This window comes from Kogia breviceps, chromosome 9 (genome assembly GCF_026419965.1).
Source record: "Kogia breviceps isolate mKogBre1 chromosome 9, mKogBre1 haplotype 1, whole genome shotgun sequence".
Taxonomy (NCBI): domain Eukaryota; kingdom Metazoa; phylum Chordata; class Mammalia; order Artiodactyla; family Physeteridae; genus Kogia; species Kogia breviceps.
This window is the reverse complement of record NC_081318.1, coordinates 110,233,585-110,259,921: the sequence shown is the minus strand read 5'-3', so window position 1 is coordinate 110,259,921 and position 26,337 is coordinate 110,233,585. Positions and strand designations below refer to the sequence as shown.

Sequence of the window (26,337 nt, the reverse complement as noted above, 5' to 3'; positions counted from 1 at the left end):
TCATGTGTGAACAAAATAAATGCATTTTGTAGCTATTTATGTTTCAGCTTTAATAATTAGCTAAAGCTATTAAAAAGGTTAAGGAAAAAATCGATTAATGAAGAAAATTTTAAAAGTTTGTATTGTATTTAAAAGTTGTATTTTATGATATGAAACTAACAGAAAATTGATGTTTCCTTACTAAGAATTTTCTTCACTGACAAAGTTAAAAGAACCAATATGGATGAAATTGGGAGCCAAATTTTATAAAATTTTGAGTCAAATAAACCAGTGAATAGAGGCAATTATTCAGGTTATTTTAAGGAAAATGCCTACATTATCTCAATAGGTTGTTTTTCGCTTTTTCTTTTTTTCTCTGGAAAATTGCCTCAATTTAAGATTATATTTGGCTTTGAGAAAAACGTGTTAGAGCACAGCAATTCTAGTGCATGTGAAATTGCAGCACTGTTTCTCACGGTCTGATTCTGAGATGTGTCCTCCAAATGATACAGCAACATGCATGTAAGCACAGCAAGTAAGGCGGGAAGCCCTTTCTAACGGCAAATCCCATTAGGAAGATAAAACAGTGATGACCCTGCTTTACATTTTCACGACGTTGTAGGATGTTGATGGATATCCAATTATAAGCATCATGCTATTTACAAAAGGAAAACTTAGGTAGAGTTAGAAAAAAAAAAACCCTAAAAGATAAAAGGGAGGAAATAATCCCCAGTACTGAAGGTAATTATTTACCCCTTTGTTTAAAATATAGGAAAATATTGTTTATATGTAATCAAATGAAAGTTTATAATAGCAAAATACTAAATACCAATGTAATGTGCAGTACTTAGTTGTATGTTAGGTAACTTATCTGAAATGATACTTCTCTTAAAAGATGTTCTATATTTTTCAAAAAAGAATAAAAGTAAAAAAATCTGACTGGAGTATCAAGGTAGAGGAGTATTTAGTGTTTAGGAAAAGCAGAACTTATTATTTCATATGGCATTTGTTACTGATAGTCTTTGATTCTGTATTCTCACATTTCCTGTTGAAATATGTATGATAGAAATATACATATTCACACCTTAGGTAAGAACGGCATATAATTTTTGCATTGAATTAAAAGTGTAATTTTATTGATATCAAATAAGAAAAATACTATCAGCAGCACAGAATATTTCCACGCCCGGAAGAAATATATAAAAGCTTAATGCCACTACGACATGCTTAAGGAACCACAAATCTGTCCAACTAAAACTAAGCAACTGTTACAATTTCCAACAATTACTTAAATGTAACTCTCTGTATCTAACTGGCATCAGTGGTTATCAGAGTCCTCTTACAGTGAGTTTCAACAAAGGTTGATTTTTATTAATTTTTCAGAATAGATGTACATGTTCAAATGGTTTAGCTCAGGGTTTAACATCTGCAATGGACTGAATGTTTACATCCACCCCCTAAATCCAGATGTTGAAACCTACTGCCCAATAGGATGGTATTAAAGGATGAAGCCTTTGGGAGATGCTTAGGTCAGTGAGAGTGGAGCCCTCACCACTCGAATTAACACTCATAAATAAAAGAGATCCCACAGAGTTCCCCAGGTCCTTCCACCAAGTGAGTTTACAGGAAAAGTGTTTCCAGAAAAATACTTTATGAACCAGAAAACTCTCACCAGACACTGACTCTGCTGGCACCTTGGTCTTGGACTTCTCAGCCTTTGGAACTGTGAGAAATACATTTTTGTTTTTCATAAACCACTCAGTCTATGGTATTATGTTATAGCAGCCTGAACAGACTGAGACAGCAATCCATGTTCCTGACTTGAAAAAAAGTGTGTGATGGATCGGGCTTTATGTTCCATATTAAGTTTACGTCACTGCTAACTTCAGTTCTTTGTTTCAGTTTTTGCCTTAAAATCAAGTATTTGTAGCTTTACTTGGACCTAGGCAATAAGTTTTGAGTACATATGAAATGATTCTTTAAGGAAAGGTATAATAATAGTATATTTTTGTGTCCTTGAGTATTGGAGAAATATATTCTGCCATCTTCATACATAAATAGCTTTTGACTAATTATAGAGTTTTTCAGGTAGTCTGCTTTCTTGCCAAAATTCTATAGACATTGCTCCATGGACCCCGAGCAAGGAGCACTGCAAAGGAGAAAAGACAGTGGTGTCTGCATTTGTGAAATTCATTACTTTAGCCTGGAAATAATAACTGATAACTCAATCCTGCCCATCAAAACCACCATTTTTTCCCCCCTATTTCAGTAAGCTCCTTGTTTTTGTTTTGTTTCTCAGTCAAAACTGAGATAGTTTCCTTTCTAGTATATCCTTGTAACCTTAAATTCTTACTGTTAATATTTATGGAACATGTAATACAGACATTTTCTAAAATATATTCTGTTTTCTATAAGCATGTTTGTCAAAGAAAAACAAAAATGCTTTTGACACAAAGAAACTAAAAATATGTAAAGGCTATAAATAAAGTACAAGGAAACACCTATAGGTTCAGGCTACACAAATGAGGAAGCAGAGCTACAGGATCACAGACTGGCTTTCCTGTTTTCCTTCTTCTCTGCAGGATGGATAGAGGCTAATGGCCAGAAGCTCATACAGTGAGGATTCTGTCCCATTCTCAAGATTTTTTTCTTCCTGCCTTCACTTCTGTTTTTGTTTTGTTTTATGTTTTGTTTTTTTCAATGTGCAAGATAAACCAATTGATTTTATTTAATTTTAATTTTATTTTATTTTGTATTGAAGGATACTTGATTTACAATATTACATTAGTTTCAAGTGTACAACATAGTGATTCAATATTTTTATAGATTATACTCCATTTAAGTGATAACATACTATATTCATCTTTCTCTGTCTGACTTGTTTCAATAAGTATAAACCCCCTGGGTCCATTCACATTATTGCAAATGGCAGGCTTTAAGTTCGGTAATATTCCATTGTATGTATGTATGTATATATATATGTGTGTGTGTGTGTGTGTGTGTGTGTGTGTATGTGTGTGTGTATAACCAAATCACTTTATCCATACATCTTTTGATGGGCACTTAGGTTGCTTCCATATCTTGGCTACTGTAAATAATGCTGCATTACTTGAACACTGGGGTGAGTGTATCTTTTAAAATTAGTGTTTTTATTTTCTTCGGACGTAGTCCCAGTGGTGGAATTGCTGGATCATATGGAAGTTTTACTTTTAGTTTTTTGAGGAAACTACATACTGTTTTCTAGAGTGGCTGCACCAATTTACATCCCCACCAACAGTGTAGGAGGGTTCCCTTTTCTCCACATCCTCGCCAATATTTGTTATTTGTAGGCATTTGGTAGTCATTCTGACAGATGTGAGATGATAACTCATTGTAGTTTTGATTTGCATTTCCCTAGTAATTAGCCATGTTGAACACTTTTTCTTGTGCCCATTTGCCATTTGTATGTCTTCTTTGAAATGATGTCTATTCAGTTCTTCTGCCCAGTTTTTAATTGGGTTCATTGTTTTCTTGATATTGAGTTGTATGAGCTGTTTAGAAACTTTAGATATTAATCCCTTATTGGTAATATCTTGCAAAGCTTCTCTCACATTCAGTAGATTTTGTTTTCATTTTGTTGATGGTTTCCTTTGCTGTGCAAAATCTTTTCGTTTAATTAGGTCTTATTTGTTAATTTTTGTGCTTTTTTTTTTGCCTTAGGAGACCTATCCAAAAGAATATTTCTATGATTTATGTCAAGGAGTGTTCTGCCTATGTTCTCTTCTAGGAGTTTTATGATTTCAGGTCTTAAATTTAGGTCTTTAATCCATTTGAGTTTATTTTGGCATATGGTGTGAGAAAATGTTCTAATCTCACTCTTTCATATGTAGTTGTACAGTTTTCCTAGCACCTGATTGAAGAGACTGCCTTTTCCTCATTGTATAGTCTTGCCTCCTTTGTTATAGATTAATTGATGATAAATGTGTGGGTTTCTTTCTGGGCTCTCTATGCTGTTCCCTTGATTTTTGTGTCTTTTTTTGTGTGGGTACCATACTATGTTGATTATTTTAGCTTTGTAGTATAGTCTGAAGTCAGGGAGTGTGATAACTCCAGCTTTGTTTTTTCTTCTCAAGATTCCTTTGGCAATTCAGAGTCTTCTGTAGTTCCACATAAATTTTTGGGTATGTCTTTTAATTCTGTGAAAAATGTCATGGATATTTGGATAGGTATTGCATTAAATCTGTAGATAGCTTTGGGTGAGTGTGGACATTTAAAAAATATTAATCCTTCCAATCCAAGAACACAAAATATTTTTCCATTTCTTCATTTCATTTTCAAATTCCTTCATCAATGTTTTATAGTTTTTAGACTATAGGTCTCTCACCCCTTTGGTTAAGTTTATACATCCTAGGTAGGGCTTCCCTGGTGGCGCAGTGGTTGAGAATCCACCTGCTGATGCAGGAGACACGGGTTCGTGCCCCGGTCCGGGAAGATCCCACATGCCGCGGAGCGGCTGGGCCCGTGAGCCATGGCCGCTGAGCCTGCGCGTCCGGAGCCTGTGCTCCGCAACGGGAGAGGCCACAACAGTGAGAGGCCCGCATACCGCCAAAAAAAAAAAAGGAAAAATTTACATCCTAGGTATTTTATTCTTTTTGATGTCATATTAATTGGGATTGTTCACTTACTTTCTCTTTCTGACAGTTTATTAGTAATGTATAGAAAAGCAACTGATTTATGCGTATAATTCTTGTGCCTGCAACTTTACTGAATTCATTTATTACTTCAAATTTTGTTGTTGTTGTTGTTAGATCCACCAGCCCTCCAACCAGCCAAGGGAGATCATCTTCCCTGTGTAGGACCCGAAGTTAGGGCACCCAGTTTGTGCCTCTAAACACTCACATCCCAGGGAAGATCTCTGCCCATGTAATCTCCTTTTTCCTCTGAGTCCCCTCCCAGGGCCATAGGTTCTGACCTGATCTCTTCTGTTCCCTTCCTAACCAATTCCCCATAATCCTTCTTACAGCCTAGGTTGTACAGGAGTCTTTCTGCTACTCTCCAGTTAGTTTTCAGTGAGAATTGTTCCACATGTGCATGTAATTTTGATATGTTCATGGGGGGGAGGTGAGCTCTGTACCCTCCCACTCCACCTTCTTTATTAGAGTCTGGTGCCTCCACTATTGTACCATAACCCTTTGATCTGCCAGTTTTTGCCACATGCCTGTGTACCAATCAGGGGCATCTAAATGGTACCAAATATCATTTTCAGAACATTTATATCATGACTGGGTGAATCAACTGCCTTAGCATAGTGTGGTCCATTCCATCAACGCTACACAGTCATCTGAGAAACGAACATACAATGCTTTGTTCACAAGTGCTGGGATTTTTGCATCCCTGTTTATAGCCCTTCCTCATTTGCTTTGTTTACACCTTGTTAATGAGGAAAACAATAAATACAGACATAGTACTTGCTAGTAAGAAAATCGCATCTTCTTCTTTTTTGTCATGCTCTTAACATACTTGGTACTAAAATCTCCCTTTCTTATTTAAGGCTGGTTAACATCTCCCAATCTGGTTAGCTGTCTCTAGAAGGCATTCAGCTATAGTTTCACCTGTGCATGTACCATCCCAGCGGGCTCCAGAAAGCCATTCAACACTGTAAATGTGGGAGAAAATCAGTGGCTTTAGGGGAGACTCCTAAACCACCTTCTACTTTATTTAAATTTATATACCTCAGGCTATGCTTGAAAAAAGAGGAAGAAGAACTTCTCCATCAGCACTAGAAATTGTAAAAGGTCGTGCCGAAGCTCTTAGTCAAACATTGATGAAAGCAGTGCAAATGGTGCTAGTTGTGAAAATGTCATACAGGAAGCACGGAAACTCACCTCTCCAAGAAAACAAAGAATTAGTAGCCGGAATATACACATACCTCTTATAAATCAGATAAATGCAAATGAAGATCACAATTAGATATACAGTTCTACAGTGATAATATTGCCCAAATTAAAGAGGTTTTACAGTCTAGTGTTGACATATATGTGGAATAAGTATGCCCTTATATACTTCTGATAGGAGTAAAAAGTGATAAGTTACTTCAGAAATATTTTGACATTATTGTGTAAAGCCAACCTTTTGAAATTCCAAGATCTCACACTTTACTCTTAGGTTTAAAAATCTGTACATGTGTGATCATGACTTTTGATAAGCAAAATCGGGAAAGGATTAAAATCTTTTATTCACACACCATAATGGTATACTAATAGCAGCGTATTGAAAGAGCAATATAATTGATAAACCTTTTCTCAACTGATCAAAAAATCAGTAAGCACTAATTGGAAATAACAATAGAGAAAAATATGTGATCCCTACAGATCCTTGGGACATTAAAAAATCATGCACTGGGGGGAGTCCCAGTTTTACCTGCAACATTTAAAGAGCTTGGAAGTCATCAGTCAGATCCATAGAACAGGAGAAAATAAAACTGAACAAACTGAAAAGTTAACATCTTCTAGACCCATCAGAGAATTGAGGTCACAGGGAAAAATGCCCCCCTTCACTCTGCTGTGATCATCTTGACTCAGTGAGAAACTGCTAGTGCTGTAAACATGTGGGAGTACTAAAATTATAAATTTTATGAATTTCTGGATGGTGGGTGCAGACTAGGTTGAGAATGAGAAGCTCCTAGGTATTTAGACGTCATGGGAAGTTCCCACACTTTCATGGGTTTTACTTCCAGTTTCTCATTGATGAAAACATATTCTCATGTTTTGCACAGGGGAGGGGAAGAGTATCTATTGTGAAATATTCCTAGAAAACTGGCACACTAAAGTCAAGAATAAAACACAGTCAGAAGACACAAAACAGGCATCAGGACCAGACTCAGATAAGACTTTGATTTTGGAATTATCCAATAGGGAATTTGATATTACTATGATTAGTGTGTTAAGGACCCTAATGGGAAAAGTAGACAATGTGGATAGCCAGATGGGTAATGTCAGCGGAGAAGGAAATAAAGAACATTGTAATAGGAAACAAGAATGACTTCGATGATCTCACCAGTGTACTGGACATGGCCCTCTTTCACCACGGCTGTCCATCATCATAACCAAAAGTCAGTCAGTGAATAAGACAATAAAATAAACAAAAGGTATACAGATATGAAAGTAATAATTAAAACTATCCTTATTCGCAGATGACTTGACTGTAATCCGAAACGATCAGCAATAACAGCAGCAGTGTCCAGGAGCAAATAAGCGAGGATAGCAAGGTTGCAAGATATAAGGGTCATATTCAAAGGACACTTGCTAATCTTGTAGCAAGGAAAAAACAGAATTTAAATTTTTTGTTTGTTTGTTTTTTTGTTTTGTTTTTGTTTTTTTGTGGTATGCGGGCCTCACTGTTGTGGCCTCTCCCGTTGCGGAGCACAGGCTCCGGACGCGCAGGCTCAGCGGCCATGGCTCACGGGCCCAGCCGCTCCACGGCATGTGGGATCCTCCCGGACCGGGGCACGAACCCGTGTCCCCTGCATCGGCAGGCGGACTCTCAACCACTGCGCCACCAGGGAAGCCCAGAATTTAATTTTTAAAAAAAGCAATTTCAATGGCACCAAATTATAGGCAAAATGAGCTATCCAGCTATGAAAAGACATGGAGGAAACAAATGCATACTTCCGAGTGAAGGATGACAATCTGAAAAGGCTGCATGCGAAATGAGTCAAGTTATGTGACATTCTGGAAAATGTAAAATTAAAGCAACAGTGAGAAGTCCTTGATCACCAGGGGTTTGAGGAGGAAATCTGAAAGTGAGAAGTACAGGGTATTTTTTAAGGTAGTGAAGCTATTCAGTGTTACATGGTAATCCTGATACATGCCATTATTCATTTGTCAAAAAACCCACTGAATTTCACAGCACAAAGATAGAAACTTGATGTATATGTAAATTAAAAAAAAAAAAAAGTCGTTGAGGAGTTTGGGGCATCCCAGGAAGGAAGGCAGATTGACAACAACAAAATTTCTCTGTTTTACAAGTATGTGAAACAACCTCAGTGAAGCATGTAGGAGGAAAAGTAGCTGACCTAAATAACTTTGGAAATGAGTGAAACACAAAACTAAAGGCAAAATGGAACTGGGTATAAGCACTGCACTCTAGTTGGGAAAGGTTTTCCTAGAGCGGTATGGGCTTATCCCACTAAATATGTTTACTGGAATTGCATAGTTAAGTAGTTGGTTGATGGATGATGGGAGACAGGTTTCTCACTGTTGGAGTGGCAGTTTACAGAAAAGCAAAGGGAGAAGCTAGAATGGCCCATGTGGAAGCTAGAATAGTCTCCATAATTGGAGACTTCAGCATAAACCTATATTTAATATAAAATGGATACATATGGTAAAATATAGAAATATTTATAGAAGTGTGTTACATATGTGTGTTTGTATACAGACATATATTTATTTTCCTTGCAAGCAGAGAGGACCTAAAGTAAATGACATCTCAGTAGTAATGAGCAATATTAGTGCCCAGTTCTTGGTTTTTAATATCTGTCTCCAATAAGATGAACCAGGGTTCCTTGAAGAGACTGTTGCTTTTAGGACTGTGGTAAGAATTATACAAGATGAGCCTGGAGCATCTCATAGCACCAGAAAGTAAGGGAGTGCTAAAACAAACCATCGGATAAACTTACGTTGATGTGAATGTATGCAAGGGACACAAAAGCAAACTGAAGGTCCAAATAAGTTGAGCAACAAAATCAATGAGGTATTATTGGATTTAAATCTAAAATTTACAATAAGTATCCCTGGGCTCATACAAGTTATGATAAATGGCTTTATACATTAATAAATTAGAAGGTGAATCTCCTGTGCAGAAAAATTCTAAATGAATTATGTAGGTATTCCACTCTAAAAGACACAGTGCACAATATTTTATTCCCTAAATGTCAGCTTTGAATAGGACTTCCTTTCAAAAACTGTAGAATGAGAAAAGGTGGAAAAAGTATAAATTTACACAGAAGAAACCTTACAAACGCTCCCTCAGCTGGGTGAGTGAGGTCAACATCAATGGTCATCACAAATCATGTTGATAGTATGGCCCTTGATAGGATGTGATGAAAAGGGCACTTTACCTCTGTGATCTTTCTAACCAAAACCTATAACCCGAGTGTAATCATAAGAAAAGCACCAGAAAAATTACAATTGAGAGGTTTCCTAAAATACACCTGACTGGTACTCAAATTTTTCGAGGTCTTCAAAAACATGGAAAGTCTGAGAAACTGTCACACCTAAGAGGATCCTAAATAGGCGTGACAACTAAATGTCATAAGGTATCCTGGATTCGTTCCTAGGACAGGAAAATGACATTAGGTACAAACTTAGGAAAGCTAAATAAACTGTGGACTTTGTGTATCAATATTGGTTCGTTAACCGTAACAAAGCAACCATATTTATACAACTTGTTAATAATAGTGAAAATTGTGTGCAAGGGCTATATGGGACCTCTGCATTATCTTTCTTTTTTGTGCAAATGTAAAAGTGTTCTACAAAATAAAGTCTCTTAGCAAATCAATCAATCAATCAATAAAATAATTTCACCAAGTGTTAAGTTTAAAAAAAAAAAAAAGTAATGTGAAGGAGTTAAAAAGACTATGATACCTGAGTTAGGAGGAGAGTTTTGGGGTAAAGATGGAGAGGAACTCTTGCAGAGGAGAAATATCATGTCCTGAGAGGCACGTGAGACCCTGGGCCAGACTGCCAAGTGAATGGCCTTGGCTTCACACGGGAAGGAACTCAAGAGCGAGCCATAGTAAAGTGAAAGCGAGTTTATTTAAAGAGATACACATTCCATAGGCAGTGAGGACCATCTTAGAAAGTGAGAGCAGCCCCGGGGGTATGTGGTTGTTAGTTTTTAACATATTAGTTTTTAATATGTGAACGAGTGGAAGGAATATTCTTCCTATTTTGTGAAAGGGGTGGGGATTTCCAGGAATTGGGCAACCACCCGCTTTTGGCCTTTTATGGTCAGTCCTGGAATTGGCAAGGTGCCTGTCATGGCACAATGGGAGTGATTTCCAGTATTAAATGAAAGTATAATGAGCTAGTGACCAGGCCATCCTAGGTGCCATCTTGGTTTTAGCTGGTTCCAGCTGGATTTTGTCATATCTTGTTTTTCTCAATGGCTGTGTCCCCCTCATTTTTTTTAACCAGTTGTGCCCTGACCCCTTCCTTCCCGGCTCCAAACCAGTGTGGAGAGAATCCCAGTTCATCCCGTGAGCTCGCAGTGGAGTGGTGCAAAATCTAACAGAAAAATGAATGAAGAGTTTTGGTATATGTCTGTAACTTGTATATGTTTAAGTGATCAGGCAATGATAAGAACTTTCTTTTTTATTTTAATAAACTCCTACCTAGCCTGAGTTTAGGAGATAGGAAAAAAAAATATGTGCATGAGAAGAGAAGGAGGGGAGAAGGGTGTGGGCAGTTAGCTCAGGGCCTGCAAATGCAAGGAGTTATCAGCTGGCTAATTTGTTGCAGGGGAGGTTTGCATTCTTTCAGACTCAAGTCTCTTTTCTCACTGAAGTAAGCAGGAAGCAGCACTTTTGACGGCACCCTCAGGCCACTGGACTGGGAAATACAATTGCTTTCACATCCAAGCAGGCATCTTTCTGCCACAGGCCTTTGGTGCTCTGTACTGCGGGTGCTGCTCTCAGCATCAGTACAGAGATTACAGTCATCCGTGCCGTCTTGCCGGGCTGGAAGATGAGGAAATGCTTCATCACAACGTCAACAGGAACGTTCTGGTGAATCATACCTGGGATACTTCCCTTGCAAACAATGACTAATATATTTGTTAATTCACTTAAGTCAGCCTTAAAAATGGAACTTTAATGTGAAATATGCAGTTGCTTGATTTCTTTTTTTTTTTTTTTTACTCATGTGGATGTTTATTAGGTTATAAATTGAGAAAACAGAGGCTTTATTTTAACGTGAACTTTGTAATCTATTCCTGATGTGTATAACAGAATGGTTTTGAGTCCTGTGTCTCCTCCCATGGGGAAAGTGAGACTGGCCTAACCTTCAAGTGAACTCAGCTCTAAATCAATTTCTAATGATATTCTATCATCCTTGATGAAAAGTTGTGTGTGTGTGTTTCTCTGGGGTTTTTTTTTTTTTTTTTGTATTTAGGCCATAAATTTGAAGACCAAACTACGAAGAAACAAAGTAGAAGGAAAAATCCATTTAATGGATAACACTATGTCATTAATGAGCTAGGCATTTTGACACTCAGTTTCTTAGTCAATAGTCCCCCAACCTGATAGCTAATTATAAATTACCCCTAGTTTTACACAGATGAGCGTCTTTCCAAGTTCACAGGTTAGAAAATGGCAGAGTAATATCTGTTTGAAGGCTGTAAAGCCCACATGAGTTCCAACACGTTTTTCTGTAAAATGGTTGACTCTTTATTTCCCAGAAAGGAAGTATATTATCACCTTCACCAAACCAAAATAGAGAATTGTTTAATTACTGTCTTCTAATACAGCAGTCCCCGACCTTTTTGGCACCAGGGACTGGTTTCGTGGAGGACAATTTTTCCATGGACTGGGGGGGCGGGGGTTGGTTTGGGGATGATTCAAGTGCATTACAGTTACTGTGCACTTTATTTCTATGATTATTACATTGCAATATATAATGAAATAATTGTACAATTCACTATAAGGCTGACAGGAGGCAGAGCTCAGGAGGTAATGCGAGTGGTGGGGAGCGGAGGTAAATACAGATGAAGCTGTGCTCGCTCACCCACCACTCACTTTCTGCTATGCGACCCAGTTCCTAACAGGCCAGTACCAGTCCGTGGCACAGGGGTTGGGGACCCCCTGTTCTAATAGACTGTGACTAGTGAATTGAGCTGCGAAGAGAGGTGTTAGCAAGATTGGGGCATATGGAATGCTCGAATGTCTCTGGATCCTGGCTTATTGCGTGTGGTGCCGTAGAAACTGAGACAGATTTCCCAAATGTTTGGTTGAATCAGACCTCAGAGATGCTTTGTGAAACAGACATTTCATTGTCAATTATGTTTGAAAAATCTTTCAAACTGTTTACTTACTGATGACTTATTGTATTAGGGTGTTAAAAGCTCTCTTAGGTGGAGTGAAATTACCTGTTTAATTAGGATGACCTACATTTTGCTTATTTATCACAGAAGTCATTTTCTGAGGAGTATTAGCAGCAGCGCTGAAGAGTCAGCATTCTCTCCTAAACTCCTTTAAGAAACACAGAACTAGTCTACCCTCTACCAGGAGGCTGGAATCATGTTTCTTGAGTTTGGAGAACATTACGAGTGACAGTATCAGGGCTCTGCCTAGAGTCCTGTGTATTTGTTTTTATCTCTTGTGACTCTTAACTCATCTTCCAGAAGAGAGGAAACCCCTCTAGCATGTGTTTTTAAAGACCTCAAAATTAACAGATTACATTTTTTGAAGATTTGCACAGTGAATGAACAAGTTGCATAGTGAAACCCACTTCCCCCTGCTTCACTGCTAGCTTGTGAGCTCAGGGAGCCTCGTTTAATATTACATCTTAGTCTCAGGTTAACTTCCGGCTACTTCCCACCTGCACAGTGAATATTGACTGGAAAAACGAATATGAGAACTACGTCCATGAATTTTCGGAATTCTTTTCTAACTTGTTTCAAAACTCATCTTCATTGAAGATAATATTTCAGGGAGGAAAAATAGATACCAATAGCTTCTCATTCGGTATATATCATAATTGATTAGATATCTTCATCACTGCATACCTTATTTAATTGTGATACTGTCTAAATCTTCAGATTTAGAAGAAAAACATTAAAAATAATAATATTTAGAAATATTTGCTTAGAACAGCTGGAACCATAGGACCATTAAAAGTCACTTATTATGTATATATTTTTAATTGCTAAAGAATACATTGCCAAGTAATTTAAAAGCAATATTTAAAAAATCTGATATCCTTTAAGAATGAATCATATTTTAAAGGATATTTAAAAATTATGCATTGCTGTTAATTTATTTGAAGAGTTATTTACAAGCAAGCAAAACCAAATACATTCAGTAACCATTTCAAGCACTCCAGAAGACTAATATTTGTCTGAGTAGTTTAACTTCCCCAATTTGATCAACTGATCAGCTAAAAATGAGCAAAGGTTAATGCAATTTATAAGTGTAAACTTATTTGAGAAATTATTGAACACAGGCTTAAAGCATTAATTTTCATTTTTATCTATTTTATGATTATTTGATATGGCTTATTTTTAAACTATAAAACCAAATATGTGATAGTGAAATTATTTTTGAAAGATAAGTCATATTACATTAATTGGTATCTCATATATATATTTTTAAAACTTTAATAATGGTAAAAATCACTTAACATAAAATTTATCGTCTCAACTATTTTCAATTGTACAGTTTAGTGTTGTGAATTATATTCACATTGTTTTGCAACAGACCATGAAAGCATTTTCATGTTGCAAAAATGAAATTCTCTACTGATTGAACAACAATTCCCCATTTTCTAACTCCCCTAACTTTTGGCAACCACCATTCTACTTTCTGTTTCTATGAGTCTGACTACTTCCAATACTTCGTATAAGGGGAATCATACAGCATTTGTCTATTTGTGACTGGCTTCTTTTACTTAGCACAAGGTTAATCCATGTTGCTGAATGAGACAGGATTTCCATGTTTTAAGGCTGAATAATGTTCTATTGTAAGTATATATGCCACATTTTCTTTAATCATTCATCTGTCAATCAACATGAGAATAGCTTCTACATCTTTGCTATTATGAATAGTGTTGCAATAAATATGGGTTTGCAAATATATCAAAATCCTGCTTTCATTTCTATTGGATATATACCCAGAAGTGGGACTCTTGGATCATGTGATAGTTCTATTTTTGGTTTTTTGAGGAACCTCCATATAGTTTTCCATAGTGATTGTACCATTTTAAATTTCCACCAAGAGTGGTCACGGGTTTTAATTTCTCCAGAAGCCCCTACAAGGCTTATTTTCAGTTTTTTTGATAGTGGTCATGCTAATGTGTGTGAGGTGATATGTGATTGTGGTTTAATTTGTATTTTTCTATTCATTTGTGATATATCAAGTTTCTTTTCCTATGCTTCTTGGCCATTGTTATATCTTTTTTGGGGACAAATATCTATTCAAGTACTTTGCCCAATTTTTAATCAGGTTATATTTGTTTTTGTCATTGAGTTCTAGAAGTCCTTTATATATTAGAGATATTTATCCCTATAAGGTTTGCAAATATTTTCTCCTTTTTGATAGATTTCCTTTATACTCACTTTGTTTCCTTTGATAGGTAGAAGATTTGATGTTTGAAGTAGTTCCATTTTTGCTTTTGTTGCCTGTGCTTTTTGTGTCATATCCAAAAAATCATTGCCAAATCCAATGTCATGAAGCCTTTCTCCTATGCTTTCCTCTAGTGGTTTTAAAGTTTTAGGTCTTATGTTTATATCTTTAAAACATTTTGAGTTCATTTTTCTGGATGGTAGTTTAATTTTATTCTCCTGCATTTCAATATCCTGTGTTCCCATCATTTGTTGAAGAAACTGTTCTTTTCACGTTGAACGTCTCCCATCATAACAAATGCCTAAAACTGTGGAAGTGGCTATGTAATTGGGTAATGAGTAGAGCTGGAAGATTTTGAGGGGCATACTAGAAAAAGCCTACATTTCAGTGAGCAGGATGTAAAGGGGGATCCTGGTGAGAGCTCAGGAAGAAAAGAGGAGAGCTGTAGAGAAACCCCAATCTTCTTAGAGAACACCTAAATAATCCTGAACAAAATGTCGTTAGAAATATGAATGGTAAAGACCATCCTGATAAGGTGTTGGACAGAAATAAGAAATGTACTACTGCAAACTAGAAGAAGGGCAATTCTTGCTATAAAACACCAGAGAACTTAGCTGAATTGTGTTCATATATTAGTATTTTGTGGAAATTAGAACTTTCATGTGTTGAAATTGGATCCTTAGCTGATGTTCTTTTTAAGCAAAGCATTAAAGATGAGGTTTGGTTCATGTTGACTGCTTATGGTAAGATGCTGGAAGAGATAAATGATTTGAAAACAGAATTGTTAAGCAAAAAGGAAGCAGAACTTAAAGATCAGGAAAAAACTCAGCCTATTTATATTGTAAAAAAAGAGAAAGTTTATGTCGAGGGCATATGGCCAAGGTACCTTTGATAGGATTATATGAGTCAGCCATCTCAACAGAAGCCAGGAGCTGTTCTCCAAGACAATGGAAGGATGACCCTAAAAGCAATTCAGAGATCATCATAGCTGACACTCTACGTATTGCAGAACAACTCCATCTGTTAACTTTTATTCTCTCAGGTCTTGTGTCAAGGCATTCTGAAAATATGCAGGCTATCCCTAAAACCTTGGGGGAGTGGAGTCCAAGTAATTGTCAGGTTTCTTTTATATCTGTGGCTGGCCACTCGAAGGCAAAAAGAAACCGATTCTTTGGCCAATGGAACGCAGAAGAAAGCATCTTTTAAATCTAATAGAGTAAACCAAGTGGACTCCCCTGGTATCTGAGTAAGGATAGTATAAGGATTAGGCACAATAGGATAGATGGGTTCCACTGCTTCATTAACAGCCCTTAGATCTTGTACAAATCGATATCCTCCAGTGGGTTTAAGAATGGCTAATATCGGTGTATTACATGGTGACTTACGAGGTACCAATAAACCATGCAAAAGGTATCTCTTTACTGGGGAGAGATTCCTCTCCGAGCCTCTGATTTTAGGGGGTACTTCTTTTTGCAGGGATATTCTCGCCCAGGTCTTAACTTAATAACCACCGGCTGGATATCTTTGGCCAAGCCTGGAACCTTGATAATTCTACACTCCATGGCCTACTAACGCTTCTCTCTCAGGTTCAGATTCAATCTGTTCCTTTCTGCTTTCTGTTAGAACCATTTGGTGATGAGGGTGGTTCCCTTGCCCTCCGAGAAACAGAGTGGCCCCTAACTTAGTTAATAAATCTCTTCCCATTAAAACTATGGGAAAATCAGGCACAAACAGAAAGCAATGTAAAAATAGCTGGCCATTGATGTTGCATAAAAGGGGCTCCAGGGAAGTGTGCCCTTGTCTCTTTCCTGACAACCCCATTATGTATTCCTTATGATTGCTAAGGTTTCCAGTCCTTTGGGTTCAGACCGAGAAGTTTGCACCAATGTCTATAAGAAATTCTATCAAGTGGCCTGCCACGTCATTGACCACCCAAGGCTCGACATTAGTTATGTAGATGGTATCTCTAGGCAGATCCGCTTTCTACCTCAGGCAATGTCAGTCTTCTGATTGTGAAACCATCCATGGCCAAGGGACCCCTGTTGCTCTCTGGCATCTGGGGCATTCCCTCTTCCAATGCCCTGGCTGTTTGCAAAGGGCACCTCGACCGCAATTCTCCCTCCAGTGTCCCTTTTGTCCACACAGGGTACACTGGCCTTGTATGGGTACCCATGATCCTGTGGTCTGCTAGGGCCAGATTAGCCCAGAAAAGCCAGCCTTCCCGTTGGTGGTCTCTGAGCGGACAATGCCACTGCAATCATTTGGGCATTTCTGTATATTTCTCTGGGTACGTTCAGCCTTTTCACCCACATCCCTATTACTGAAAACCGAATAAGCCAATTGGAGCAAATTGTTCACTAGCGCCTGAGTGCCAGCAGTTGCTTTCTGAATTTTGTGCCTGATGTCTGCAGCAGACTGGGCTGTGAAATGCATAGTCGGAAGGGCCTGTCCTCCGGGGAAAGAGGGATCCACTTTTATATACTTCCTAAAAGCCTCCACTAGCCTTCTTTGGAAGACTGCAGGATTTTCATCCTGTCCCTGTTGGACCACTTTCACCTTTTCATAATTAACAGGTTTTACTGTAAGCTTCTTCATACCCTCTATTAAGCAATTAAAAATATGGTCCCATCTATCTCTGTCAATAGAATTAAGCTGGTAGTTCCATTGTGGGTCTGCCTCAGGGACAGCGTCTTTCTCCACCCTATGCACTTCATGGCCCTGTTGGGCTCCGGCTGCCAGTATTATACACTGCTTTTCCTCAGGGGTGCAGCAGTGAGATAGTAAGACCTGTAAATCTCCCCAGGTGAGATCTCACTAGCTGGGTCAATCCCTTTGTCAAAGTTTCATGATCCTCAGAAAAACTTTCCAACTTGTCCTCTGCCATACTTAGATCAGACACTGAGAAATGTACATAGGCTCTTATTGTTCCTTAATTTCCATCAGGAACTTCTCTCAGAGGCAAAGACCATAAGGGCAGTTGGTTTGTAACTTATATTGCTGAGAGTGCTAGCTGGGCTAAGGATGGGCCCCTTGGATAACTCAGGGTACAAAGAAGAGGTTCCCGAATATGGGTGAGGCCTCTTTTCATCCCTAGCTGTGTCTCCCCTTAGGGCAATAGCCTTGGCTGGAGGCTGGGCTCCCGCCTGCAGGGTGGCCCTTCTTAGAACCACAGCTGCGGCTGGTACGGCAGCTTCCTCCCGGAAAATAGCTCCTCCCTGTGGTTGGGGAGTAGCTCTGGCTGGAGCAGTGGCTCCTCCTTGCAGAGGGTTTTACTTTTGGATAGCCCCGGAGGGTAGATCGGTTAAAATATCTTCTGTGTCCTTACTAGAATTATCTCTCCAAGCTACACATGTCTTAAATTCTTTGGGGGTTTCATTGCCTAAATACAAGGTAGTGAATATTTGAATGTATGGAAGCTCACTCCATGTAAATTTCCTTCTACGATGTAAATTCACCTGCAATATAGTGTCCTAACTCAAGGACCCATTTAGTGGCCACTTTTCTTGGCTTCCTAACTCATATTGTGGTCAAACCTAATTACATAACCTAATCAGTTTTTTCCCTTAATTCCTGTGTCGGAATTTTTTCCAATCGTGGAGGATATGGTCCAGAGGGATATTGGTTGGGATTGATACAACCTGACCCATTTCAGACCCAAGCCCGAGAGGATGTCTCTAAATCCTGTGCTAGCCAAGATTCCACTCTTAAGTGAAAATCCACCACATAATTTGGTCAAGAATTTCACTTACGATTTTAGATGCTATCCTTTCCAAGGTAGTCTCCCAACCAGGTCTTAGTCCAAAAAGTTGTTGCAAAGAAACCGCACAGAAGATGTCCCCAGCAGTGTTGACAATGAGCGGGCGTTGTTCTAGGGATAAGTTGGGAATAAAGGGTCAGTACTTGTAAGGGTCAGAGGGAGGGGAGTAAAAGCAAAAAGAAGACCTTGGTGGTCACACAGGTCTTCTGGGGTTAACAGAAGAAAGAAAGAAAGAAATAGGGCAGGAATGAGAATGCAAGAATGTAGGAGGAAAACCTCAGAGTCAAGACGAGTATAGAGATGAACAATTCTGTCCTGGACCTGCTGTTGGGTGTGCATAAGTATACTGGGTTGAACTGCTGGTCAAAAACGAGTAGTCATTGGCAGAGTGTCCTCCCCTGTATACCTGTCTCGTGGTGTCCCATGGACCTCTTTTGGACGAAGACCTAACTCTCAACATTTTCTTACCTTATCACTGTCCTTTCATGGTTGCCAGCTGAAACCGTGAACCTCAGATTGGGACTCAAACTCATGTGTCGGGACTCGAACCTGGCCAAAACCCTGACTGGGCCTTGAACCCATGCAGCTGGGACTTGAACCCAGTGAAAACCTAGATTGGGACTTGAACACATGGTCTTTTAATTAGAATCACTCACCTGGTGTCTGGACTTACTGAGGCTCCGGTTCTTTGTGTCTCAGCTCAGAAGGAATTCAGCAAAAGGCAAAGTGATAGGCAAGAAATAGATTTATTAATATAGGACACTTCTGAGAGATGCAAATGGGCAGGTGAGGAGGCTCTGAACCAAGGATTAAGTGAAATACAATTTTATAATCAAAGGAAAGTGGCGGAGAAGAAAAGACTGCTTTCTTCCAGTAGAAGTCAGGCTAACATCACTAGCTCCTCCTTCATATCAGGCAGGGGAGTGTCTGACCCTATGAGGTCAAAGTAGGGCTGTCATAGCATTTATTCAAATCAGTAGAAGGGTGGTAATATTTTTCTTTCACCTAATGACCTGAGGTATATATCTTACTTTTATTTATGGCTTTATATTTAAGCAAGCCTGCTTCATTCCACAATGTTCCAATAGTTTTCTTGAACAATCATTAACTTACAGTGGTCTACCAAAGTTTCCTAGGTTTCCCTCTCTATCTATAATTCCCTCCTGGGACTTCTACAACTATCTGTATAACTATCCTATTCTATTCCTATCAATACCACCTTAAATGTTTAAATTTTAGTACAGTAAATTTGTTTCATGTGATGTTTCCATAATTTTTTTTGTTTTTTTATTTACTTATCCATTTTATTTTTCTAATTTACAATTTCCAGTACTTTTTTCCACTTTAATGTTGTTTTCTTCCATCTTTCCCAGTTTTGTCTTGTTTTTAATATATATAAATGTTAACAAATTTTGAATAGCAAAAGTATACTGCATTTGTTGTTCTATTGTTTAAAAAATTGACTTTTTGTTGAGTTCCAAGTTAGCAATCATGTTGACATTTTAAATATTCATTTCAATTTTTATAATTCTTAGATCTTTCTCTTCCCTAATTCCATTGACTAGTATCTCCAGAATACTGTTAAAATTTTCAAGATTTCTTGGATTTAATGGGATAATAATTTCTTGTACTGAATATAATGCTGGTTAAGAATGAACAGAAAAAGAGATTGGTAGATACCCTATTCTTTCCATTATATCTTTGCATGTTTTTCCTTTAAACAAAACTGGGGTTTGACGTTCATCAACTATCTTCTCAACATTTATGGAGAAAAAAAGTGCATGTATTAGTAACACAAAGAACATTGATATATTTTATAATATTGGCTTGTCCATATATTCCTGGAACGATCTTGCTTGATCATGGTGTATCTTTTAAATATTCTAATAGTACAATTTGCTAATATTTTACTTAGGACTTTTACATCCATATACTTAAGCTACATACATCTGCAGTATTGTTTGTCTTAAGTATATTTTGGGTTTATTACCAATGTTATAACTGATTCATAAAAATAATTTGGAAATTTTATATTTGTTGATATGTTGTGGAACGCTGTAGTAACAGTGTCATAAGCAGTTTTATGAAGATTTGGAAAATTTTTTCTGGAAAAATTTCAGGATATAAACTGTGGCTTGGGAGAGATATATTAGACATTTGCCCTCTGGGTAATTTTTCTATTTCACTTAGATCCACTAGAAGATTTATATCTTACCATAACATTATCATTTGATCCACACTTTCAAATGTACTGGTGATGCTGAAAGCTCACCCTCTCTGCACAGGTGCCAAATCGAATCATGGAGACAGAGTTTTTGGTGAAGTAGAAAATGATAGCTTTATTTTTTTGCCAGGCAAAGGGGGACACAGCAGGTTCCTGCCCTCAAAAACTATGGGTCCCAACCTGGAAGGATTTGATGAGGAGTTTTATAGCAATAGTTCAAGGGTGGGGTTGCTGACAGGATTAGGGTGTGTGCAGGGTTTTAGGTGGTAGGTCTCCTAATCTTGATGAGCTTCTCTGGTTCCTTTAATCTTGCCTCAGGTGGTTTCTTGGCTGCTCCTCCCTTGATTAGCAACCCTCCGAATCTGCCCTTTGGAACTTAGAAAATGTCATGGAGGCTGGAGTCTTGCATATAAGAAATGGGGGACAAAAAGGTTTCCATGCCCAGGAGCCCCACAGGACCCTTCTTGGTTTCACTTGTACACATAAGAAATCCATTTACTATTTGCATTAATTTCTCCTTCAATTCTTTTACTTTTCTTCTATAGCTCTTTTCCCATTCCCCAGTAATATTTTGAATTAAATTAGTTCATTTTTATCAATATATGGAATAAGGCAATACATTTTCCTCTGGGAAAAGATTTACCTGCTTCCCATAGGGTCTTTCATGTGGGATTATTATTATTATTACTATTATTAACATTTTATACAAATTTCACAATTTGTTTTGATTTCTCCTTTGACCCTACAGACTACTGAGAAGTTTTTTATGGTATATGTAATTTCTGTGGTAGAGATATTTTTGTTCCTAGTTTTGTTATTAAATTTAGTTAATTTTATAGTAAACATGGGAAATTTCCTGAAGCATTTTACTTATTGTCCATATATTTATGTTATCCTCAATGTCAATTTTTGTGACTGTTTTGTTGTATAATCTAGGATTGAAACCGAGCAGGACCCTGTGGGGATCCTGGGCATGGAAGCCTTTCTGTCCCGCGTTTCTTGACTCCAGCCTCCATGAATTTCCCTGAGTTCCAAAGGGCACATTTGAACAGTTGTTAATCCAGGAAGGGAGGGGAAGCAGAGGTAAAGGAGAGACAGCCAAAAAGCAATAGTGCATCCTTGGGGCAGGTCCTGGTTCCCCCGCAAGGGATACACATGACAATGTCTTTAAGCTCTTTACAGAACTAAAACCCAGCAAATGGAAGGTATCAGCATTCTTGTTTCAGAGAAAGACCACCTGAGGCCAGACTAAAGGAACCTCAGAAGGTCATCAAGAAGATTACCTGAGACCAGATTAAAGGAGTGGAGGCCCTACACATACCATAATCTTATCAGCCACTCCACCCCTGAATCCTTACTATAAAACTCCTCACCAAACTCATTTGGGTTGGGACACATAGTTTCTGAAGACAAGAACCCACTGAGTCCCCCTTTGTCTGGCAAAGCAGTAAATCTCTTCTTTTCTACTTCACCCAAAACTCTGTCTCCAAGATTTGATTCAGTACCAGTGTACAGAAGCTGAGCTTTTGGCATCAAGATTTCAGAATACAGAGTTTGTTCACGTGTTCTTATATATCATACTATTTCTAAGATATAATTTATTTTTATTAGTTTTCTCCTTATCATTAAATAGAAAAATAATAATCTATTATCAAATAGACTTGGAGAGATAAATAACATTTTCCAACTGCTAAAATATTGTCATAATTATTTTTAACTTAACTATATAGTCTGCAGTTTGATGAATATTTACAGTATTTATTTCTCACTGTTAACTTTATGTTACTTTGGTCATTACAGATTACTCTTCTTTATTGCATTTAATATATTTCCTGACATCAGAATGAAGGTAACTATTACTTGTTCCAGGGTACTACAAAGTTTCCCTTTGAAATACTTGAGATTAACCCTTTAAGTTGTGTTGATATAATAGCTATGCTTTGTTTAATTCCCTTATCATATTTTATGCTATGGTTTTTGTGTTTATAGCTAGATTATTTTAAAACTTTTACTATGATACTTTATTTATTTATTTGGGGCTGCTTTAATATTCATTTTTTAATCTGGTAATTGGAAAGTTTGTTCAAACCAAATATGTGAAAATGTTCAAGTGCTTTAAACTATGTAACATTGAGATCATTGACAATAATTTCCTATTGTAAACGGAAGCAACTTCATGATTTTGGAAATCAAGTTTAAATATTTTCTCAAGGATTGGTGTTAATTTTTGAATAGTTACAAAGGGACTAAGTATTATAAATAGACTTAAAAAGTGGAGAGTGATAGAATAAGACAAAAATAGAAAGTGCAAAAGAAAATTAAAACAGGTAATGTATTATACAGAAATTGTAAAGAAATAGATTCATATGCCCACCTCTCAAATAACGAAAAAAAGTCAAACTTTTAAAATAGCAATAGTAAATTTCTGCCTGTACTGGCAGGATTTGAAGCATATAATAATAACAATTATATTGGAATCACTGGGTAATATAATTTTATATTGGAGTGTGAGGGAGCCAAAAGAAAAAATAAATCACTCAATAGAGTAGAATTTCTAAAATAGTTTTCTATTTCTGTGCAGCAAATTGCCACAAACTTGGCAGCTAAAAAAGATTTTAGTTTCTGTAGGTCAGCAATCTAGGCACAGTGTTGCTGGATTCTTTGCTTAGAGTCTCACTGGGTTGAAATCAAAGTATCAGTTGGGGCTGCAGTTCCTACTGGGACTCAAGATCCTTTCCCTAAGCTCACTGAGTTTTGAGAGAATGTATTTTCTTGCAGGTGTTAGGACTGAGATTTCTGGTTTCCTTCTAGCTATTGGTCAGGGACTATCTCAGCTCCTAGGGGCCGCCTACATGCCACTTGACCCCATAGACAATTCACTACATGGGTGTTTGCTGTCTTCTAAGTTAGCCAGGGTACGTCTCTTTGAATTCTTTTTTGTAATCATGGAGAAAACACTGCTTTTAAAGTGATCACCTGATTAGGTTACGTCTACTCAGCATAATCTCCTTTCTGCCATATTACATGATATAATAAGATTATATGTCTCATTGATGTCTCATTGATGTCTCATTGTGTTGAAACCGATGATGTCTCATTGTGTTCCCAGATTTCTACTCACACTCAAAGGGAAGAGGACAGTACAAGGGGGACAGTACAAGGTTGTCTCAATTTTTCCCATGGGATTTTAATTTCCTGTGGTGACTGAGGTCAATACCATTGAAAGAAGAATCTATTACTTAGTTTCCAAGAGGAGAGAAGCATACCATGCCACGCAGGGCCACATGGGAAGCACCACAGTTGGCCAGGAGGCAGATGGGGTGAGTGTTTTCTGTGGGAAAGAAGAGGTGAGGCTGGCTAAGCAGGTGAGTAGGTTTAGGATTAGATAGTTTGAATAATTCTGATGGGCTCTGGAATATAGAGATGGTCTCTGTGTCTTTAGTACCTGGCCTTGAGGTGATTAAGCGTAGGGAAATAATGGCTTGGAGTGTGAGTTAGACAGTGGAGGTGGTTGAAGATAGGGCTTTGGATTGTTTGATTAATGTTAAAGCATGTCCTCAGGCAAGCTGTTTATTATCTCTAAGAATTAACTAACGCTAGGAGGGGCATCCTCTCCTCAGTCAGCAAGGTTCCCAAGACAGCAATCTATCATAATATACAGAAAATTTTTTTAAAAAAAAGATTAATACAAGGGTCATAGATATCATCTTAGAATCCCATCTACCAGAATTTCAGATCAAGTTTACAGTAGCTTGTTATGATAACTGAAGCAAAGCAATATTGTTCACTGGAAAGATTATGAACAAGAACATTTAGCAGTGTGTACTCCTGAGCAACAGTCTTTATTAATCTGAGGTTTAATTTCTTTATCTGTAAAATAAGTCTAATTGAACATGCATCATAAATTTGCTGGCATAAAATGAAAAACAATGTTTCAAGTGTTTACCCTAGTATTTGGCACATAGTTTGGCTACAAAATTATAAATATCATTATCATTATACTTATTTTATTATGTAAATTTGGTTATTTTAAACAGATCATTTCTTTTTCTTACTATCCATAAATTCCTAAATTAAGAAAACGGTTGGTTTTATTACAGAGATGCCTGGACTTGTACCCTTTCTGATTTATGAAGTCAATATTGTGGTTTCCTAATAATCACACTAAGTGATATTATTTTCAAAAACACCTAAAATATGTGATGTTACTTTATCAGGAGGGCAGCAGGCACCAGAAGACAGAGAGACCAGACAGAATGAGTAGAGATTCATATGCTGGGCAAAACTTCTGGATTTGCATATGGCAAGATAATAGAGGAAAGATTTGGGCAGAGGAAAGAAATGTCTGTTTTCCAGGCTAGAATGAAAGGGAACAGAGTTCAGAATTCATGGCTTTGAAGAGTTGAAAAGGCTACCTGATTTTGGTAACCTCCATTAAACTGAGAAGGAGGGAGAAACAGAAACAGACAATGTCACACACTGAGGTAAAGAAAAAAAGGGTAAAATCATGGACTGTAATTATGTCTTCAAAGAACATGGTTATGTTTACCAATACCAGTAGTAAATATGGAGTTAAATATGACAAGAGCCTTGACTAAAAAGTCTTTGCTTTTTCAGGTTTGAAACAGCCTTCTAGCTAGTAGCTGTAGCAGGAAAACAGTTGTGAAGCTGTAGAACTCTGCAGAAATGAAAGCAAAAAAATATTCATTTTGTGATTGCTTCCAAGTTTTAACAATTATAAATGGAGCTACTATAGACATCATCATGCAGATTTTGGTATGGACATAACTTTTCAGTTCCTTTGAGTAAATACCAAGGAGTGTGATTTTTGGATCATATGGTAAGTAAGAGTATGTTTAATTTTGTAGGAAACCAAACTCTCATTCTCTTCCTATTGTGTTTTGCAGAGCAGAAGTTTTTATTTTAATGAAGTCTAGCTTATTCATTATTTCTTTCATAGATTGCGTTTTTGGTCTTGTATCTAAAAAAGCATACTATAACCATGGTCATATAGGTTTTTTCCTGTGTTATCTTCGAGGAGTTTTATCATTTTGTATTTTACATTTAGGTCTATGATCAATTTTGAATTAATATTTATGAAGGCTGTAAGGCCTGTGCTTAGATTCATATTTTTGCTTGTGGACATCCAGTTATTCCAGCATCATTTGTTGAAAATGTAAAAGTATCTTTGTTTTCTTTTATTGCCTTTGCTCCTTTGTCAAGGATCTTGTGGCTATCTTTATGTGAGTCCATTTCTAGGCTCTCTATTCTCTTTCCATTGATCGATTTGTCTATTATTTTGCCAGTACCACACTGTTTTGATTACTATAGCTTGATACTAAGCCTTGAAGTTGGGTGGCACCAGTCCTCCAACTTTGTTCTTCTTCAATATCATGTTGGCTATTCTGGGTCTTTTACCTCTCCATATAAATTTTTAAATCAGTTTGTTAATATCCATAATATAACTTGCTGAGATTTTATTAGGATTCCATTGAATCTATAGATCATGGGAAGAACATACAACTTGATAATGTTGAGTCTTCCTATTCATGAACATGGAATATTTCTGTATGTTTAGTTCTACTTTGTTTTTGTTCATCAGAGTTATATAAATTGCTTCATATATAGCTTGAACATATTTTGTTAAATTTATACTTATTTCATTAATCTGGCTGCTAATGTAAATGGTATTGTATTTTAAATTTCAAATTCCACTTGTTTATTGTTAGTACATAGGAGAACAACCAACTATTTTGTATTAATCTTGTACCCTTGCTTATTTGTTCAAGGAATTTGGGTGTGATTTTTTTTTTTTTAATTTTCTATATAGACATTTATGTCATCTGAAAACAAAGACATTTTTATGTCTTCCTTCCCAATCTATGTATCTTTTATTTCCTTTTCTTGCCCATTGCATTAGCAAGGGCTTCCAGTACAATGTTGAAAAGCAATGATGAGAGGGGACGTACTTGCCTTGTACTGGAGCAGAGTCAGAAAACTTTAAGTTTCTCACTATGAAGTAGAATGTTAGCTATAGTTTTTGTTGTTGTTGCTGATATT

The 26,337-nt window shown here is 37.2% G+C and overlaps 1 long non-coding RNA gene across 1 annotated transcript in view; it reads left to right on the top strand.

Annotated features, from left to right (window-relative positions):
- Window positions 1-25,117, top strand: part of LOC131762613 (uncharacterized) — a 60,613-nt gene extending 35,496 nt beyond the window's left edge. Inside the window, exons 3-5 of the long non-coding RNA XR_010842349.1 lie at window positions 22,078-22,126; window positions 23,387-23,597; window positions 24,895-25,117. This is a non-coding gene — a long non-coding RNA (uncharacterized lncRNA). The remainder of the gene's footprint in view (window positions 1-22,077; window positions 22,127-23,386; window positions 23,598-24,894) is intronic.
- Window positions 25,118-26,337: the final 1,220 nt, after the last annotated feature.